This window comes from Catharus ustulatus, chromosome 2, assembly GCF_009819885.2.
Source record: "Catharus ustulatus isolate bCatUst1 chromosome 2, bCatUst1.pri.v2, whole genome shotgun sequence".
NCBI lineage: Eukaryota > Metazoa > Chordata > Aves > Passeriformes > Turdidae > Catharus > Catharus ustulatus.
This window is the reverse complement of record NC_046222.1, coordinates 39789981-39802813: the sequence shown is the minus strand read 5'-3', so window position 1 is coordinate 39802813 and position 12833 is coordinate 39789981. Positions and strand designations below refer to the sequence as shown.

The window sequence follows — 12833 nt, the reverse complement described above, 5'->3', positions numbered from 1 at the left end:
GCTGCTATGCTTAAAGGTGCCCCTTTACTTGACATTACTTAATAAAGCCCTTTGAGATAACCACAGTGCGAGAGATGTTTTAGAAAAGCACAATTTTATTTCTTCTCTGCTTTAGCCCTAAGCGGTTCAGTATTATTTGAACATCAGCAGCAGCAGTTCTTTACGACTTCAAAGTCAGAACCTAACCTCAAATTGGCAGTGCACCTCGAGATTAAAACTGTGCCCGGCACTGAGAAATGGATGTTTTCGGCAGAAAGAAGAGCAACAGGAGGTAACAACACGACAGTCGAAGAGCACTCAATTAGAAGGTTTATTAAGGTGACACTAAGGTGCCTGTCATGAACACTCTCACAGGAAACACTTCAAGAAGGGCATGAGGAAAAGGATGAAACCACTACACTTGGAAAGAGTTTTGCAGCTGTTATTAACCTGGAAGAAGGGCAAGATTCCTGCCAGCAGACAGCTGCGTGCCAGGCGCACTGCATCCACTGCAAGCCCAAGAAACGTCTTTTGTTTTCGAATGTGTAATCCTGACAAGAAGAAAAGACAAATGTCGGAGATCTTCTATTTTCCACCAGTAACAGTCTTTAGGAACGCGGTGAGGGGCCTCTTCTCCGCAGTCAGAAAGCGGAGTGTCTCTGTGGCAGCCAGCCGAAGCCCCGGGAGCTGGGAAGCAGCTGCAGGTGTTTTGGGGTGTCGCTAGTGCAGAGATTACAGCGGCTCAGGCTGACAGGGCTCCTCAGCACACCCGGTCCCGCCGCCCTGCCCCACCGCCCCTGCTCCCGGAGGAAGCGGAGCCTGCCCTCCATTTTCATTTTCGGCCCTTTATCGCAGAGTTTGATCAACTCAACGGGCGCTTCCGTCCTGCTGGTACGCGGGGGAATAGCTGTCCTGGTCCCACCTATTTTGGCGTTCTCCCTTACAAACCTCTCTCCCTGCCCCGTCCTGCGCGCCCGCCCCACACGGCCAGCAGGCCGACACCTGAGGGGCCGGGCGGGCCGCACGCACCGGGACTGGCACCGGGGCCGCACTCCCCGGGGCGGCGGGGCCGGGCGAGGCTGGGGCCGGCGGTGCCCGGGCGGGCGGCAGAGGGCGCCCCGCGTTCCGCAGAGCGGGGCCGGGAGGAGCCTCCGGCGCGGCCGGGGAGGGCCGGGGGGAGGGCCGGAGCTGCCACGTCCGCGGCGGCGAGCGGCGGGCGGGGAGCGCAGCCCGCGCCTCAGCCCCACGTGTGGCGGCGGAGCGGGGAAGTTGCCGGCGGCCGGCGCTGCGGAGCCTGCTCCTCTCCCGCCGCTGCCCGGCCCTTGCCGTCCCTCGGGAGAACGCAACTCCAAGTAAGGGCGCGCGGCGGCCCCGCTGTCCCGGGGGAGGCCGGTGGGTGCGGGAGGCGCTGGGAAAGGGGCGGCGGGCAGCGCCGTGACGGGCACGGGGCGAGCCCGCGGTGTCCCGCAGGGCAGCGAGATCGGCTCCCGGGCGGGACAACTTCCTGCCGACTTGGGCTCCGAGCGCTCCGTCCCGCGGCCGGGGCGCCGCGGGTAAGCCCGGAAAGTTTGGGAAGGCGGAGGGCGGGCGGGCGGGGAGCCGGGAGCCGGCCGGGATCGGCGGCAGCGAGCCGCCGCCGGCCACACTGCCGGGGCTGGGTGGCAGCCCCCGGGAAGCTCCGCTCACAGGCTGGCGAGGAGAATAACTGCTCCAAAGACTCGCAGAAGACTTTCGGGGTCTGCGTGTTGTTGCCTTCTTTTCCCTTTCTTTTTATTTAATCTGCTTAATTCCGATTCCCACTCGCGAGTACAGCTGTGCCGGGAAACGACCGAGACCTAGGTTTAAGCAGCCTGTTGGGGAAAAAAAAAAATCTTAGGAAAGCGGTAAAGGTGACCCAAGAAAGAAAGAAAACAATCTGTTGTGGATGTAAAAACGTGGGGTTCGTCCGTTTTTTAAAGCACCGTGCCTTTATTTGTGCGTGTTTTGTCCCTGTGATGAGCTGTCAAGAGTTCGGTGCATAGTTTTGTGGTTCTCCTTATTGTTGTTTCCTTCTTTTTTTTTTTTTTTTTTTTTTTTTGCTATGTTTCTAAACCGGTTTTAGTTCAGCCCTCTCTCTTATTTTCTCGACCGTTTTAAATGTTCTCTTGTCAGAATGATTTCTATTCCGTGGTCTCTATCCTGCCTGAAATGTGTATGATATTTTTATCGGTCTGTGGGGTGGTGCCACCCTGGGTCGAGCCTCTGGGGGTGTCCGTGTTTCTCTCGGTTTTGAAAATTTGATTGTCAGTTATTTTTAGCTTCGTTCAGAATTTCCTCCTTGAAATGAACTAGAAGTCTTACAGGAATTCCCCGATGCCCTGTTGAAAAAAGTGAAATGAGTTTCTCGTTGGTACATTTTTAATAACTTTTTGCTCTCCCTCGCTCTCTTAATTGCCTTTTAGTGGCCTATTTATAACATACAGACCTCCTAAGATGAAGCTGAGAAGAAAAACTGTTCTCAACCTTTGTTGATTTCACTGATTTTTGTCAGATAAATGAACTGCTCCTTGTACAGCAATTTTAGCTGCTGGTTTCCCTCATGCTTTGTGGGAAAAGTAGAAGCAACATCTACCAACAGGAAATTTAGGTGAAGCTATCAAATACTGCCCAATATTTTGGGAGAACTAGGAACTACCTGTTTCTTTAGTGCATTTTCCAGCCTGGACTTGCATAGGTCTCCATTCTGCTGCTTGAGAGGGTTTTGGCAGAGCTGTTGGCCACCAGTGCAGGGCAGCACAGCAGAGCATGGACAGCACTGACAGACTTGCAGAGATAAAGACAAGCAATTTGCAGAGCTGGGCAGCTTCAGATGCTGCCAGGGTGGGCACTGGAAAGCTCTCCTAGGGCATCCTGAGCACGCATTACACCTCTTTGGGATATAATTGTTGTTCACAGTCCGATGGGACTGGTTTGTGGGAGGCATCAAATGTTCAGTAGTGACTGCACGTCCACACCTCCTGTCTGTGGAACACCACCTGAGCTGGAAATGGAGGTGACAACCCTCAGGAGTGCTCCCTAGCTGATCACTGGCTCATTGCTGATTGTTTGGATGGGGGTTGTGGGTGCAGTAGCAGTGAGAGAGTGGACTGTGTGCTCACTGCTCACTGCTAGATCTGTATGCTAGCAAAATAATTTCAATATTTTAAAAATTCTAATAATGCTTTTCTATGCATTGACTAAACACAGAAATACTTTTGCATACATATATATATATATAAAAGATACATGTCCTGATTAGGTGATATGACCTATCTTATTGGATGGTAGATGTCTTTGATGATGGCAATGTGTAATGTAATGCAGTTTCCTTGTTTGTTTTCACAATGTCCCTTCTCCATCATCTTTCTCCCTTTGCTGTTACTTGGAAGACCAGCAAGGCTTGTCCCTATGGTGGTGTTCCATCAGGAAGCAGTGGTGAGAAGTGGAATGAACTCCTCCATGAAGTTACAGGAGATGGATCCCGATTCAGCAGGCAGCACTGCTGTCATGGGGACTGTGCTCAGAGAGATACACTGTGCTCAGAGAGATACACTGCCCTTTTGCAGTGCTGTCAGGGTTTAAGGGAACTCAAACCACGAATTCCCTCTGCTGAGTTGGGCTGGGCTTTGCTTTTACTGTGCTTCAGCTGCTCCCAAAGCCTTCTGAACCCTTTGAGAATGGATCTGGCATCTCATTCAGGTCCAGGTGCCTCAGAATCAAATGATCTGTCTCCGTACTAATCTCTCCATCATGCATTGCAAGAAGCATCCCTGGGTGGATTGACGTCCATGACGTGCAATAGCAATTTGTGTTGCATGCCAATATAGATTTCTCTGGTTTTTGACTCATTATGGAAATGCTGTCATGCTTGGAGAAGTCCTGCAAAGAGATCTTGCTTGTTGTCTTCTCTGGAGATCCCCAAGGCTGATAGCTGTACAGGGCCACCAGAGCAGTGCCAGGGCTGTAAGCTGTGCAACAAGTGAAGTTGTTTTTTAGAAGGTGAAAGATCCTGAGTTGTCTGTAATGCCATTTTGGGTTGCTTCTTTTTTGGTTTGTTTTGGTTTTTTGTTGTTTTTTAAAGGTTTTTTTTTTTTTAATTATAGCAGTAATAACTTCCCAGTAAGTCCTGCATACAGCTCTGAAGGTACCTTCCTTTTTGCTCATTATGGGAAAGAGTTATATTGGCAGATGTGGCCTGTGTGACGATTTGCTGAGCTCTTAATCCTGTTTGTGGCTGATAGGCCATGCAAATATGGAAGGGCATCTCTTTCAGTATATAAAGGTCTTAACTGCTTGCCACTGTAGGGAAATGTGCTGTTAAAATGCTGTAATTGTTTTATCAGTAGCTACAGGCCATACAGGTTGTAGATATAAAATCCTACAGCAGTGTAGACTGCCTCCCCCACCCGTTTTTTTGTTTGTTTGTTTGTTTGTTTTGGGTTTTTGCTTGTTTGTTTGCGGTTTTTTGTTGGTTTTTTTTTTCCTTTTTTTTTCCCTCCTGGTTGCTTGCTGAAGTTTTTTAGAGAGGTATTTTGACTTGTTAGGATAAACCATAAAATAATTTCTGTAGGTAATAGAGGAACCAGGCTTTGTGTATTGAATGGGGAAAGCAGCCAGAAATATATGTGAGCCATTTGAGCACTTATATATCTTGAGGGGATGAGGATGTGTGATAATATTCTCTGTTGTCTTTTGCCCTGTCACTAGTTTAGTTTCAGGATGGGTTTTTTTTTTGGTCTTCTTTATCCTTGTCTGTTGTATTGTACATAGATTTTTAGTTGCAGAGATGCAAAAGTCAAATTCTACTTTCTTAAAAGTGTGAGCTTTTGGATGTCTATGTACCTAGAAGTTTCTGACCACTGTTGTCATTAGAAGTCTTGTAGAATTTCTCCGAAGGTAGGTCATGGCCCAATCAAATTACAGTAATTTCACGACTATAAGGCGCACCCTTTTGACTAAATTTTTCCCCCGAACCCGGAAGTGCGCCTTATAGTCCGGTGCGCCTTATCTGAGGGACAAAGTTGCGAAATTTGCCAAACCAGCAGTGTGAGCTGCAATGGGGGGGCGGTGCCACAGGAGCACTGAGTCGCGAGGGGCGGGCGGGAGCGGGCAACCATGGCCAGCAGGAGCCACATGGGGAGGGAGGGAGTCAGCGCCAGCCCCGGCCCGGGCGGAACAAGAAGCCAGGCGGCGCCACCACAGGCGCGGGGGGAACGAGAAGCTGGGCGGCCCTGGCCCGGGCGCGGAGGGAACGAGAAGTGCGAGCCCACAACAGCCCCGAGCAGAGCCTGCCCGGCGGCGGCATTGGAGCAGCGGCAGCGAAGCCCCTGCGGCCGCCGAAAAGCGGCAGTGGTGAAGCGGCGGTGACGAAGCCCCTGCGGCCGCCGAATCGCGGTGCCGGCCGAACCCCTGCGGCTGCCGAATCGCAGCACCGACCGAGCCCCTGCGGCTGCCGAATCGCGGCGGCAGCGAAGCCCCTACGGCCGCGGCAAAGCGGCGACAAGTGGCGCAGCCACGGGAAAGTGGTGAGAAGTGGTGGTGCCGCCGCCGGCCACGGGGAAGTGGCGACAAGCGCCGCCGCCGCGGGGAAGCTGGGACGCAGTGCAGCTGCGCGGTGGGAGCCGAGAACCGTGCCAACCGGCGCCGGCTGGGAGTGACGGGGTCCGCTGCACGGGGAGGGCGCCTGGGGCTGCGTTTAAAGGCTACACCGATCTTTGAAAAATGTTTGCAAATTGAGCACCTGCCAGTAATTCATTACTTTGTTGCACGCTGCGCGGCTCCTCGCTGCAAAAAAAAAGTGCGCCTTATAGTCTGATGTGCCTTATGGTCGTGAAATTACTGTACTCTGCATTAAAGTTCTGGAAGTACAAGCATAATCTTAGGCATATGAACTACTTGTCAGAGGGGTTATCTTTCTAGTTCATCAGTATGCTGGTCAAAACTTAATGTAGATGAAAAAGTGAGCAGTGCAGTGAACTTTCCACTGTGGTTTCCCAGTTTCCGTTGAGTGTAGAAAACACCATTTTTGCAATTCATGGATGCTATTTAATTAGCTGCTTCATTGATGGGGGCTGCATTCTTGGGGCCAGAGGAGTTACATTGTGTAGTTCTGTGGTGAGATTCTTTGGGGATAAAAACTGATAAGTACCTGCCTGCCTTCCTGTTTACTTACATGCTGTATTAAAGGCTTGTGCAAGATAGGGACCTTATTTCCATGTTAACCAAGGCCCGATGGGTTGATAAAACCAGAAACTGGAGCTGGATTTGTAGGTGGAAGATGGAGGGTCAGTGATTTGTGGTACTGACTTTTGCAGTATACACGGCGCTTGATTGTTAAGTTTCTCTAGAGTGGAGTTTGCTAACTGTGCCATGCTTGTATTTCCCCCGTCTTTCTGTGATCATAATGCAGTCTCTAGCTGACTTAAAAAATGAGACACAATAATATGGAAATTCAGTGAAAGTGTCGGTCTTGAGGGTTTGGATTTTTTTTTTCTTTAAATAGGTAGTAACAGTAATGCTGGGCTTTTCCCAGTCCTCTGCAGGTGCCTGTGGATCTGAAAGTAAAGGGACATAGCAGAGGAGTCTGACTGCATTCAGAATGGGTGGGTTCTGATCTGCTCAGGTGGGTATTGACTTTGTGTTACGGCAGAGGATCAGAGGAGACAGGTTTACAAGGTTTTGTGAAATGGCCTGGTGTGTGGAAGCAGGAATGCTGAAACTCATTATTGGACTTACCAAAGCCTGTGAACCAGGCTAGAATGTGAACTCGTGACTGGCCCTAAGCCTTAGTGCTAGCTAACCTCTTTTCTGATCCCTTTCATGGTTTTTATTTTATCTTGTTTGGATTGCACATGTTTTCTGTTAGACTTTTTCTCATGGTCCTTTTGTTTGCTCTAGTATTTTTCATTTCTATTTACCCCCAGCTGTTCTTTGACAGTTTTCTGATTTTTTTAAATTGCATTATTACATTTTTCTCCTGCGCACGACCTATGTTGTTTACATTTATTCTTCCTTTATTCATCTTCTCACATTTTTCTCCTTTTAACTCTTATCCTTAGAGGAACCAGTTTTACTCTTAGGGACCAGCCCTTTCTTATTGATTACCAACTGCTTTTATTGAAACTAATTTGCATTCTCTACTCTTATTGTGGTAGACAGAGGACCAGTGATTTTGAATAAAGCTCTTTCCCAAAAGGCTTTGCTCAGAAATTGTCTCTGTATTTCGCAAAAAGAGTGGAAAATACAGAGCAACATCAGTGCAAAACCTGCTTCTGTCTAAACCAATGTGTTTGTGTCTTTGGCACATGGAGAGTAGAAATGTGGCCTGCCCCACTGCAGGCACAAATGACTTTTTCAGGCTGAAATGAGCTGGTGTGGTGAGGGGGAGTGCAGAATGATGTGGCCTTCTGTTTACTTACATGGGCCCCCCTTAGATTCTGGCAGTAACAATCACAATCCATTTTGGTTGTGACTGTATTCTGCCTTGGTACTGCTGTGAGTTTTTTGGGTTTTTTTGTCCCATAGACTGGTCTAAAGGTTTATGAAGAATAAAGATGTACTGCAGTTACAGAGTTGAAGAGCTGTGTTTGCACGGTAAACTTGAGGAAAAAACGTTAAACGAGAGGAGGTGGCTGGGTAGACTTTAACACTCAAAGTACCATCTGCCTTCAGATAGGCTCTTTTGAGAAGAGTCTCTAATAAGGCTCCTCAAACCGAATTAGTTGCGAAGCATAAAAACCTTGTGTTCAGGCCATGTTGATTTTGGGCTTTGTATCATGCTAGAACTATGGATAATCAGGGTTTGGATGTACTAGACCTCAGGGTGTATATCCTATCTCCTTCTCAGACTGCTTTTGGTTTATAAATTGGTCTCACTGCTTTTACACACTGTGTTAGTTTGGTTTGACATCTTGGCTTTGCTTGTATATTTGGAAGGGAGTTCTCTGACCATGGTACAGAGGTACCTGACCTTAGTGTCAGGTCTGGAGGGGGAGGTATGTTAAATTTGTTGCTAAAACTCACTGTAGTGCTTTGCCTCTCAAATGCTTGTTCTTAGCATGGCTGCTTACTGGAAATTACATATCAGTAGCATCATTGTGTCAGGATAGATCTTTTACTTGACTTTTACATCCAGCTAGAAGCGTAACCAAAAGAAGAAGGAAGCTGAAGGATGGAGTTTTTAGTTATAAAAGTGCACCCTCAAAAACAGACTAGATACATGGCTGTCGTGATACAAATGAGATAGATCCCAGAGCCTTTTTTTAGACTTACTGGTGCCAGTATAAAATATGGCTCTGAGCCTGCAGTCATGCCACAAAAAGGGTCAGGAAGTTCATCTGTGGTTAGTCGTCTTTGCAAATTTAGGTCTACTTAGAAACCTATACACTTACTGTGATGGGTCTGCCCATCAACTCAACCTTCACAGCCTACTTTGAATGGAAAAACATACAGTTAAACTCTAGCATAGTTTAGGACAAAAACTGCAGGATAAATGTGTCTAAAGTGGCTTGAGAAGTGTAGGTGTTAATGCTGCACAGCATTAGAAAAACTTGAGTTTTCTCAATTCATAACTGTTACAGGAGAGGCTTGTATTTACACTGTTATAAACTGGGAAGTACATTTGAAGGCTTGGAGTCTTAGAGCTACTTGTGAGGAAGTACTTTAGCATAGAGAAAAAGGCTGCATGCCAACTTTTTGCCTTAATGTTAGGGTTTGATACCATTACTCAAAAGTCTTGATGCTGGTTCTTACTGCTGAATTATTATTTCAGTCTGTCAGGCAAGCAGTTTCCCGCCATTGTTTTAAGTCTTTCCCACAACAGTTGTAAGAGAAATACTAAAGAGTACAGGAAATGGTGTCTGTAAAAGTAAGATTTGATCTGAAATCTGATTGCTTGAACTCTTGCTAAGTCTTTTACACTTCTGAAAGTTGAAGATGATGTAGTTCTTTCTGTTGATAATTTACTTAGCATATTAAACTCATTGTACAGTAATCTCCATCAAACACATTTTTGCTTTTCTTTTAAATTGCATTATAAATTGAGGAAGAGAAACAAATATTTGTATACAATAATTTTATTGTTTTTTCCCCATGTCTTCCTGCTATAGCACTGTCTTCCTTGGTTGGGAGAAACTGAAACCTTTCTGTTCTTTGTCCAAACAGAACAAAATGCAAAAGCCAAGAGTAGAAGTAGGAATGAGAATCCATTTGACTTTTTCAAATTCTTGCCTTTGTTAATAACAGGATGGATTATTACTATTGAATATGAAGTTGTATTTCTTTAAAAAAAGAAAGTTATTTACTTTACCATGTGCTTAAGGGAGGAGCAGGGGGAGTTTTCAAACACCCCAAAAGAGCTGTAGAAATAAATCTTTAGAGCAAATTCAGTAACAAGTAGAAATATTCGAGTTGGTTTGTGCATCTTAGCATTGATCTCCTCCTGAACTAACCACATCCCTCCTAACACACACATGGTGTAGCTATACAGTGCCTTGCAGTGCCTGCACACCCTTCCAGGTAATTAGACAGGAGCAGGATCTTCTACGTAAGCCTTTGAGCTTTGTTATTTCCGTGCTGTGCTCAGTGTAAAATGCAGTGCTGAGAGACCGGCCTTCTTTGGCTTAGGCAGGGCATCTGGAGCTGCTTTGCATCTGATCCCCTCTGAACAGCAGTGAGGAGGATTGGGTCTGCCTGTGGTGCAGCTCCCTGTCATACCCCATGTCTGGTTCTGGTAAATCAAAGCTGTTGACAGCTGGCTTAGCTGGTTTTTATCATGTTCTCTTTGGAACAAGATGATCTTTAAGGTCCCTTCTGACCCAAACTATTTTATGATCCTCTCTTTATGTTCCTGAAATGCCCAAATGCCAGTGGGAGGCTAGTCCCAGCTATCCTTTGTGTCTGACTAAATTTCTACGTGGTTTGGGGAGGGATGTGACTTCTTTGGGGTGGGAATGGCTGCTAAACTTTTAACTTCTGGATATATTTTGGCAAAAATTGTTTTGGGCTTTTTTTTTTCCCAATGCCTCACAGAATAGTAAAAAGAACCCCTGACCCCTAAAGCTTTTCTGCTTAATGCACTTCCTTACCTTATCAAGCACTTTGTGTTTTTGTAAGGATATAAACCTGTATATTTTATATATTCTTTGTTGCTGAACTAACTGGAAAATTAGGGGGCTTGAGAGATAGGAGCTCTGATGATAAAAGCATTTTTCCCTTGTAAAACTTTATCTATATTCTCTGTGCTGGGCACTCCTGAAGGAGAAATTCAGTGTGAAGAGAGGTTTTGTGACAGTTTTGCCCTTAGCGACCCTTAGAAGCACAGGAGAGGAAAAATTAAAGGAAAGAGCTCCAGCGTGCAAAGTCTGAAGAATTAACATCAGTCCCTTTTTCATACAGAGGAAAGAAAAGAGTTGACTGGAGGAAGAAATCTTTCCTGTGGTACTGGTAGAGAAGAACAGTATTTGAGACCTAGATAAGGCCTCACAAGCAGCAGAGTGTATCACACTGCAGAAGCTTTCTGGGCTGTGATCAGTGTTCTAAAATACAATTTAAGAAACAGTCAACAAAATAGTATTCAGTCAGTTCATCTGTAAACTTCAAATGTATATGATAATCCCCATACAGTACAATTCAAAAGCATTCTTAAGCTTAACCTTATTTTAATTAAAAAAAGGCATCATGGTGGAATGTACTGCATTGCATGTTTGCTGAACAGCATATACTATGTGGATAAATGACTGAAAATTTTGCCACATGGCATTTATTTACTCCTTTATGACAAATATTATTTTTTTGATTTTTTTTTTCCTTGTGAAATGAGTGGGTACAAACCTTTTGCTGGACATTTTCATCCATGTTTTTATTCATTGTGTAAAAATTATATGATTCTCTGTTATGAAATCCAAAAAAACCTCAGGTTGTAGGCATATATTGTAATATCATCGGCATTTTTTTCCTGTAAGAATGAAGGTGGATGCAAAGGTGTGTTTACCTTGAGGAAGGATAAAGTTGCTTTCCAAAATAAATGCTGTTTATGAAACTTTATTACAAATTATCTACAGGAGAGTGAACATGCAAGGATCAGGTATATAATGTTTTCTTTGGAACATACCTTTGGTAAATATATTTTTAATGGTTACTAATCTGCTTCCTGCCTAGGAAACCAAGGAAGTCAAAGTGAAAAGGAGATTATGGCCGTATTTGTTATTCACTGCTGTGTTGTTTCTCTGACTTCCATCTCCTACGCAGTTAGAAACTCTGCAGGAAAGGGATATGTGACTTGTGTTGAAAACTTTCAGATTTCCTGTTTCTCTGGGCATGTAGGTTTCTGGCTGAGCAGGTTAACTTTTACTGCTGGGCCATATCTCTCCATATTTTCTTTTGCTCTGGAAAATTTTTGGTCTCCACTGTTCCTGACCACCCTAGACAGCTGGCAATCTCTTCCTTCCAGTCTGACAATACCAGCAGTGCACATCAGCTATGTGCAAGTCACTTTGAATTCTGCTGTCAGTTATATTTCTTGTGAATAAAGTGTTTCAGAATTCCAGGGAGCCCTGAATATAAACGTATCAATTATGTGTCAACACAACAGCATCTGTCGTTGAAATTGGGTATCGTTTATTTGGCATCAGCATAGCAAAGATTTGGCTGACAGCCAGAGTGAAATATTCCAGCAGAAGCTGCTGGAACAGAAGCCTTCTCAGAAGCAATTTGCTGAAATTCAGGTGCTCTAACATAATCTTTTAATAAATTCTTAAGACATGAGGGACCTTAAGCAAAAAGCCTTTCATGTTCTACATTCTTGCCTACTATTATTTCTTTTCCATGTCCATCTTTTTTCATTATTCTTCTCTTGGAAGAAATACATACAAGATTCCAAGATGTATCTGTTCCATGATTTAATATCCTTTTTTGGCTTTCTACTTCTTTCTTCAAAATTGTTTACATAATATCTCCAAATGAAGGCAATTGGCGATGCCTGCTTTGGGAAAACTTAGCTTAAGTATGAAAGAGGCAAGGTTCTCAAAACAGGAGAGTAAGAAATTGCCCCTTGTAAAAGATGTGTATTCTGGAGGTTTTGCATATTTTTTCTTTTCTGAATAACTTTGCCTCTTCCTTGCTTTTTGTTAGATCTTTTTCTTAGATTTAAGTAAGTTTTGCATTCCCAAAGATGTGAGTTAAGTCGAAACAGTAATTTCAGAAAGTTACGAAACCCCAAGTCTAGCACACGCCATTTGTCACTGGCATAACTACCATGGTTGAGTAAGCATTTTAACGTACCTGTGGGAAAATGGGAACTCAGATGACTTTGTTTTTATGGATGATCTTCATCATACTTGAAAGAGGTGAAGAGGAAACTCTTCGATTTAATGATATAGCTTGTCACCTGGTTGATTCTGATACCTGTTTAAAAATGAAAACAGGAAGATCAGAGTTAGAAAGGAGAAAATATAGGAGAAAGACTCAGTATCCTGTAGCATATCCAAATATTTTCTTCATGCCTTTTTACTGACTTTGGACTCCAAACAGTCCCCATCCCCCATCAAATTAAAGTTTTTGCACTTGGGTGCTAAAAAACTATAATTTCTAGGAAAGCATTAAGACCAATACAGGAATAAAAGTAGTTGTGAGAAAATATACATTGGGTTTTCAGTGCTGGAGGAGAAACTTGTAGAATAAAGATGAACTGGGATTTTTAAAAGGTTTTTAGAGTTTGTTCTTTTTGTGGTTTCCTCCCCTCCTCCCTGAGGTTTGAAGTCCTATGAAGTTGAGTTCCTCTCAGAGGGGAGAGAACAATGAAAGGGAGGGAGATCTATCATATTGTCTGCATTTTAAAT

At 44.8% G+C, this 12833-nt stretch overlaps 1 protein-coding gene across 3 annotated transcripts in view; it reads left to right on the top strand.

Annotated features, from left to right (window-relative positions):
* Positions 1 to 260: 260 nt before the first annotated feature.
* Positions 261 to 12833, top strand: part of SMCO4 (single-pass membrane protein with coiled-coil domains 4) — a 30747-nt gene continuing 18174 nt past the window's right edge. Inside the window, exon 1 of one of the 3 annotated variants that reach the window (XM_033053591.2) lies at positions 261 to 870. The gene's annotated coding sequence lies outside the window, so the exon portion shown is untranslated. Of the gene's footprint in view, positions 871 to 1208; positions 1332 to 1666; positions 1716 to 12833 lie in introns of those variants that run through there. The other 2 variants (XM_033053592.1, XM_033053593.2) reach the window with 2 other exon arrangements.